The 7,871-nt window shown below is 44.7% G+C and overlaps 1 long non-coding RNA gene across 1 annotated transcript; it reads right to left on the reverse strand.

Annotated features, from left to right (window-relative positions):
- Window positions 1–379: 379 nt before the first annotated feature.
- LOC135407584 (uncharacterized) lies at window positions 380–988 on the reverse strand. Its single transcript, XR_010426934.1, has 2 exons — window positions 616–988; window positions 380–511 (listed from the first exon to the last, which is right to left on the reverse strand). It is a non-coding gene; the product is annotated as an uncharacterized LOC135407584 (long non-coding RNA).
- Window positions 989–7,871: the final 6,883 nt, after the last annotated feature.

A 7,871-nucleotide genomic window follows, 5' to 3' on the forward strand; every position in this document is an offset into this window, starting at 1 on the left:
GCTTCTCTAGAGAAAAAGTAGGATCTGTTTTTTAGGTTTAATTGATTTTTTTCCCTGAAATCTGTTGAAAGATTTCTTGGCTTATTGCAGGCCTTCATTATGTTGTTTGGAAAGGGAGGTCAGCTTTCTTTAAACTGACTGATAGCTTGTTCCAAAGTAAGAATCAGGTAGTGCTATTTGCAGTAGTTCCTACACAGACCAATTGCACAAGATCACTAATATTACCATCTAGTACTGAGAAAATGTGCTCACAAAAGTGTGTCTAAACAATTAATGAAGAAAGAAACAGGACAGAAATATTTCAACTTCAAGAGTGGTGCATCAACTTTAATAGTGGCATTTGGACAAGGAAGACACAATGATATAGCAGACAGTGAAATTTTGTGATATATGTGCATACATGTTTATTAATTTTACATTACCTTTTTAGATGATGATGCTAGAACGTATCCTTAGCCAGCTCCTCCCAATTTTGTGTCATCTGCAAACTTGCTTAGTGTTCCTTCCAGTCCTGCATCCAAGTCATTTATGAAGATGTTGAGGAATGCAGGGCCTAAGATGGAGCCCTGTGGAACCCCACTAGTGACTTGTCACCAGTCTGATGTTCACAATTACCCTCTGTGCTCGATCTGTGAGCGAATTGCTCACCCACAGGAAGTTGTGTTTATCCAACTGTGTGCTGGACATTTTACCCAGAAGGATGCTGTGAGAAACAGTGTCAAAAGCTTTAGTGAAATCCAAAAAGATTTCAAGGAAAGCCAATCAGCTGTGCTGGTGCTGTGGTGCCACTTCTCAGACTCGGGTCAAGGCACACTCAGCAGGGCAATTTCTGCTTCAGAGGTTCTGCAGCTCTGCACCTCTGTCCTCATGGTCACAGGCTTTTCCCCCCAAGGCTGTCTATTGGAGTGGCTGGGGCTGCCCGCTTTGACAAGAGATCCTCAGGGAGGTCCTGCCCCATGGCTTTGTAATTGGGGTGATGATGCTTAGAACCCACTGATCCTGAGGGGAGTGGTGTTAAGGCTGGGACTTGTTGGCTGCATGATGTGGCTCTGGTAAATGTGACATCATAGAGGACGGATCACAACGGGAGCTGTCCCAAAGGACAGCACCAGCCAGCCCCACTGAAGTTGGGCTTGGGTGATCAGGGGGTGCACATGCAGAGGAAAGGCTGGGATTGCTGGGGAATGGGGAAGATGCCCAGGGGGGTTTCTAACTCTGAGTGAAAACTGAGTCCCTCAGAGCAGGGCAGAGTTCTGCCACTAGGACCTAGGACAGAGGTGCTCAGGGCTCTCCAAAGAGGCTTTGGGGATGTGCTGGGTGCCCCTGGGATGGGCTGCTGCTCCAGTGTGGCAGGGGTGGAGCCTGGGGAGACTTTGCTGGTGTGTCTCTTGCCCCTTTGTGAGGAACAGCCGAGACAGGGGCTGACAATGAAGGTGGCTCAGGCAGGATGGACCCTGTGCTGTCTTGAGCCAGGAACTGTGTTCCCTTCAAGCCTTTATTCCCATGCTCCCTCCCACCCAGACCTGCTCAGTAAACTTTTCTCCCATCTCCTCCAGGCCATGGATGCAGCAATTGTGCTCCTCCTGGCTGTGCTGGCCATCCTGCCCAAGCAGACACATGATCACCAGATCAATGTACTCACTGCCAAGCAGGTGAAGGAACAGGAAGAATTTCTGCATCAGGAGATGATACAGCTGTGGGAGGAAATGAGGGGATCGGGGCCCTGGAAGAAGCCCACTCCTTTTGATGTTGCAGCACTGGCTCTTTTGGGTGGCTACATCAGCTATGCTCTGCTGGCTGGCCTGGCATGTGGAGGCTGCCTCTCACAGATGCTGTGAGCAGGATGGCTCCAGAAGAGAGGAGGAAGGTCTCACCAGAGCACACAGTGGTGTCAGGCCTTTTGCAGAGCTCACCCTCTCACAAATGCAGGAACTGCCCTACATGGGCAGAAATCTAAAGAAGCTGGTGCGTGACCTCCTTGAGGTCTGCCAAGTGCTTTCCCAGAACACATTCAAGCCAGAGATGCACCCGGCCGCTCGGAAACATGGCACCATTGAATCCTGGAATGACTTTGGGGACCAAATCTTGTACCACCTGTTCCTGTTCCTAAGGCCACCCCCCAGGCACTCTTTCAGGCTGCAGCTGCCCAGCAGAATGGATGTACCAGAGAGGTGCTCTGACATCCCTGTGGTGCTGGAGTGCTCATGCTCCAGGATGATGGGGATATGTTGTTCTTTGTCCACCCCACGCACAAAAATCAGCGCTCATGCCTTGTATGCACCTCCGCACAGACTCCTACTTGAACATGGAGAAAATCACTGGCTGGGTGCAGAATTTGGTGGAATCAGCCTGGAAGCATTTGCCTCAGTGGCACAACTGGGAGGTCAGGGAGCTGCCCTCCTCCTGATGCTGCCTGTGCCTGCTGACCAGCCCCTCTGAGGTGCAGCTCTGCTCTGTGCTGATGTTTGCACTTCAGCAGGGCAGCCCAGGCATCTTCCTGGTGCTTCTGTAGGAATTGGCAACTTTCCCAGGTGCTCTTTTGAGCAGCATGGAGAGTTGGAACACACACAGCCGGGTCAGCCCACCAGAACATTATGTTCAGTATATTAAGGAGCAGCAGTCCTGTCTGTGTCTGCTCCCAGCTACCTATGCACCCTGTTGTGGTTTAAGCCCAACTGAAAATCAAGCACCATCAGTCACTTGCTCAACCATCTTCTGTTCCCCAGCACTCTGGTGGAATAGATATGAGAATCAAAAGTAAAACTTGTAAATAGAACTTGTAGGTTTAGATAAGTTTTATAAGTAATAATTGAGATAAGTTTAATAATGGAGAACAAAGTAAAATACAATAATAGTCGCAAATAATATAATGTTGATTGTTGCAAATAATTACCTCATCACTCTCAGCAAATACCTGGTGGGTGTCAGTCTCTTCTCCCAGGCAACCAGCAGTAGGACAAAAGGGCACAGTCCTAAGCTCTGTCAGGGGAGGTTTAGGTTGGATATTAGGAAGAAATTTTTTACAGACACTAATCAAACATTGGAATGGGCTGCCCAGGGAGGTGGTGGATTCACCATCCCTGAAAGTTTCTAAGACGAAACTGGATGTGGCACTGAGTGCCATGGTCTAGTAACCACAGCGGTGTTGGATCGAGGGTTGGACTTGATGAACTCAGAGATCTTTTCCAACCCGGTTGATTCTATGACTATGCTGATAATAAATTAATTTTAATAATAATAATTATGTTAAATCAGAAATATAATATAATATAATAATTATAATATATAATTTTGTATTAATTATATTGATAATACATGATAATGATTATACTAATGATGTAATGATAATATTACAATATATAATATAAATATATATTATACTATACTATAATAACTATAATGAGTATAATAATGATGATGATGATTATAATAAAAATGGGAAAAAAATACAAACAATTGATGCACAATACAGCTGCTTGTCACCTGACTGATGCCAGACCCTCCTTCCCAAACCCAGACCAGCCTCCCTTTCAGCACAGCTCCAAAACACAGCCCCATGTTGCTCAGTAATTTCCCCAGCTTTGTTCAATCTCAGCAGCTGTGGGATCTAGATGTTGATGTTTCATGGTGGGCCACTTGAATTCTTTTTCCACAACTGTTATCATGTGTTTTTCTAAGTCCACAGACAAAGCATTGGCAAATTTTACTCTACATTAGCAATGGGAGAGCATGCCCAGACTTTTGGTGCCACTGTTCCTCTGAGAAGAGTCAACTCGATCACTTGGGATGATTTGTTTTTAGGCTTATATGGGTGAAGCAATACTAGAGCAGAGCTAGTCGCAAGTATAACCTCTCGAAACACACGTAGAGCTGGATATCACATCTGTGTAACCCGCAGTATCCCCAATACATTGGCTTATCTCTTACACAAATTCTTTCAAGGGAACTCAGCCTTAGGAATAAAGAGAACAGGCAAGCCGGTGTCTCTAGAGATTGTTGATGTTTATTCACTATTGCAGAAGCACACACTAAATTTTAGCCTCCATAAGCCCAGGCTCAACTTAATCCAGGTTTAGTGCAATCTCAAAACTCCTTTTGAATCCACAACCCTGTTCTGATTCTGACAGTCAGTGAAATCTTTGGTATCTGATATTTTGAGTTCCTTGCTCAATTCTACAACTGGACTGGGCTGGATGGGGGATGGGGCAAATGAGCTGGGGGGTTTCGAAGCCAAAGAAGAGATCTAAGCCCCTCAGGGCCAGGCACAGTTCTGCCATTGGGGCTGGGTCAGAGGGGCTCAGGGCTCCCTGTAGTGGCTTTGGGGGATGTGTCCATTTGACCAAGAGACTTTCTGGGATCTCCTGAGGATGAATTGGCACTGACTGTGGTGATGATGCCCAGAACCCACTGAGCAGGAGGGTGGGCATGAAGGCTGGGGCTTGTCGGGTGATGTGGTTCTGGTGGCTGTGCCATCACAGAGGAGGGGTCACACTGAGAGCTGTCCATAGAGACAACACCAGTCAGCCCTGCTGCAGTTAGATTTTGGTGATTGGTGAGTGTGATTTCAGGGAAAAGGCTGGAATGGATGGAGATGGGATACATGCCCAGAGGGGTTTCTAACTCTGAGTGAGAGACAAGGTCCTTGGGGTAAGGCATGTTTCTGCAATTGGGGCTGAGGTCAGAGGGGCTCAGGACTCTCTGTGGTGGCTTTGGGGGGTCTGCCAGCTTTGGCAAGATACCCCCAGGAGCTCTCTCCTGTGGTGTCTTTGTATTTGGAGCTCTCTACTGTGATGCCTTTGTATTTGGCACAGAATTCTGTATACCCAGAACCCTCCAAGTCAGAGTGTGGGATGAAGGCTGTGACTTGTTGGCTGGGTGATGTCATTTACTAATAAAATACTTTGAGTTTTTGCAGACCTTCTGACTTCTGGCATTCTTGGACCACGAGCATTCAGAAATCTTGTGTGCTCCTTTCTCCTTAAAGGTGGGATGTCTGATCAGCCTGGTCTAGAGGAAGGTGTCCCTGCCCATAGCAGGAGGTTGGAACTAGGTGGTCTTTAGGGTCCCTTCCAACACAAAACATCCTGTGATGTTTTTAGCTTTGTCATCTTTGAACTGATGTGATTCATTTAGCATTTAGAGGAAGAGAAATTGGCATAATCCCATGAAGGGATTTTATCTCCTTCCCCCAGCGAAAACTTTCCTCCAGTCATGCCTTTCTTTTGATCTACTTCCTTCAGCCTGCTAGGGGGAAGATACAGGACACCCTTCCCCTCCTCTTCCCTTCATGAAGAAGTTTTGCACTGTGAAGAGGTCTCTCCTCAGTCTCCTCCAGGGTGAACAGATAAAGTGCCCTCAGCCACTCCTCATATGGCTTCCCCTCAAGGTCCTTCACCATCCTCATTGCCCTCTTTTGAACACTCTCTAGTAGCTTAATATCTTTCTTATATTGCAGTGCCCAAAACTGCACACAATATTCAAGCTGAGGCTGCCTCAGTGCAGAGCAGAGCAGGACAATCACCTCCTGTGGTGGTAATTGTTTGAGCTATGTTCTAGGTTTGAAAGGAGCTGTTTGAATTTTCCCCATTGCCATCACTAAGTGATGCTCATTGACAATGAAAAAGCACAAGCCCCTCCCCCCCCTTCCCCCTTTCCTGGGGTTGGGAGCACGTGGGTAGAGAGGGGGATATCACATGAAGGGGGGCGAGAGTGAGTGGGTATTAAACCTACCAGCACCACACAGCCAGTGGGAGTGCCCTTTGTTTGCTGCGGGACCTCCATTTCCCACACAGCCATAGATTGCTGCCGGCCTCGCCTTTTGGAATGTGCCAGCGTCCCCCTGCTGGATGTGGTTTATAGCTACACCAAAAAGGGGAAGTAGGACTTGTTTTGAAAAGTTTTGGTAACAGTGTCATTGTTTGTTCTAGTGTTTTTTATGTTATACATATATTTTTAGTAAAAGAACTGTTATTCTCTTTTCTACATTTTTTTGCCTGAAGCCTCTTAATTTCAAAGTTATAATAACTTGAAGAGAGGGGTCTTCTTTCTAGTCCAGGAAGATTTTCCACCTCCCTTGACAGACATTTGTCTTTTTAAACTGAGACATTTGGTCAATTCGTATTTCTGACTGGCACCATATACAATGCACATATTATAGGATTGCATTGTAAATTACTTCTGTGCATCCTGTAATAACTTCGTAAAAGATGCTTCACGAAGAGTAAGTAATGCTTGACCATACAAGTGGCCTTCTATGATGAAGTGACTACATCAGTGGACAAAGAAGAGCTATGGATGCCATCTATCTGGACTTCCTTAAGGCTTTTGACATGGTCCCTTACAGTGTCCTTCTCTCAATGAACAGAATTCATCAGTATTTGATTACATTATGAAGCAGTGGGGACAGAGTGAGCCGGACCAGCTATTTAAGATTTGCCAGCAATTGTTAGGTTTTAACATAGGGCATTTTAACCATATTTACTAGTTTATGTTGTCAAAGCATTTATTTAAGTAATTTCTATGTAATTGGAAGAGAAAAATGGGCCATGGAGTTACGCATCATTTTGGATTGCCTTGTCAGGCCAAATAGCTTACTGCTGCTCAGTGTTCCTTACTCCTTCGATTGGATGATCTAATTTTACCGAGAAAGCAGACTCCTGATTCCTGACAGTTTAATAACCAGTCTAATTATTAATAATTAGTCTTTGAGATTTCCTTTCTTGATTAACAGGTGAGATGCTCCTTTTCTTGCCTAGTTTTTTATTGCTGCAAAGATTTTGCCATGCTCTAGAACTAGAGATTAATGAACTTACAGAGAGAAATGCAATATAACATCCAGAAACTTCAGAGACAAGAGCTATTCATTCTTATTCCATGTCTGCTCAATGAAAGTATTATTGTGATTCTGTAGGAAGACACTAAAAATTAAGGGATATTGTTGGTATTTTTTCTGCACTGATTTTCTTGCTCTTTATAATTGACCATGGGTAGCCAAAACAGAAACTCTTTTCCCTTGTTGCAGGAACCACTAATACTGTAACTGAAACTTATTCTGACTGCTCTTTATATGAAAGAACATGGCACTTCTCTCTTATGCATGATGGGAGTAGCCTCAAATCTAGCTCCATTTCCCTGGAGAGGGTAACTAACACTTCTGTGCAAGACCTTTGTATCACTTAATTGTTATCTGTGCTGCATTTTGCATGGTTTATAAACATTGTGCTGACTTATTGCATGGGCAAATGTCATTACATTAGAGGAAAGAAACTGCATGCCAGAGAATTAATTAGATGATGGATCAGTGAAGTATTTCTTCAGTCTTAATCTCAAAGCTTTGATAACAAGAAGTTTACTATGTGCCTTCTCACCATTTATTTCCAAAGCTAATTCAAGATCTCAGTTCTAAGGAGCTACAATTCTCTGTACTTGAGGAATATGTCTTACCTTAGAGATTCCCCTTTAAACAAGAAACTGTGTTCCCAACCCTCAGGGCTACAGGGATAAACTGGAGAAGGCTGCCAAAGTTGTAAGAGCCCCTCAGGAGCTTACTATTATAATCCTGAGAGAGTTGGCCTTCCAGGAGGCTTTAATGCCTTCCTAATAAAGCTATGTACTCAAGGTATGTAGGGGCAAGTGAAGTGGGAATTAAGAAGTTTTCACTATTGCTGTTGTAAAGGAATAACCTCTTGTGTATTACAGGGCAGAAATGCAGATCCACAGGGCCTGTACCATGGAAACTCAATGGTATTTTATTTCCACTTCAGAAAATTTTCTTAGTCTTGTTCAAACTCTCCAGGATCCAGGTGTAGAAGATGTTTGGATGTTTGCTGTTCACACTGGTCATGTCTGGAAAATTTTCTCATGCAGTGATA

Source organism: Pseudopipra pipra, chromosome Z (assembly GCF_036250125.1).
Source record: "Pseudopipra pipra isolate bDixPip1 chromosome Z, bDixPip1.hap1, whole genome shotgun sequence".
NCBI classification, from domain to species: domain Eukaryota; kingdom Metazoa; phylum Chordata; class Aves; order Passeriformes; family Pipridae; genus Pseudopipra; species Pseudopipra pipra.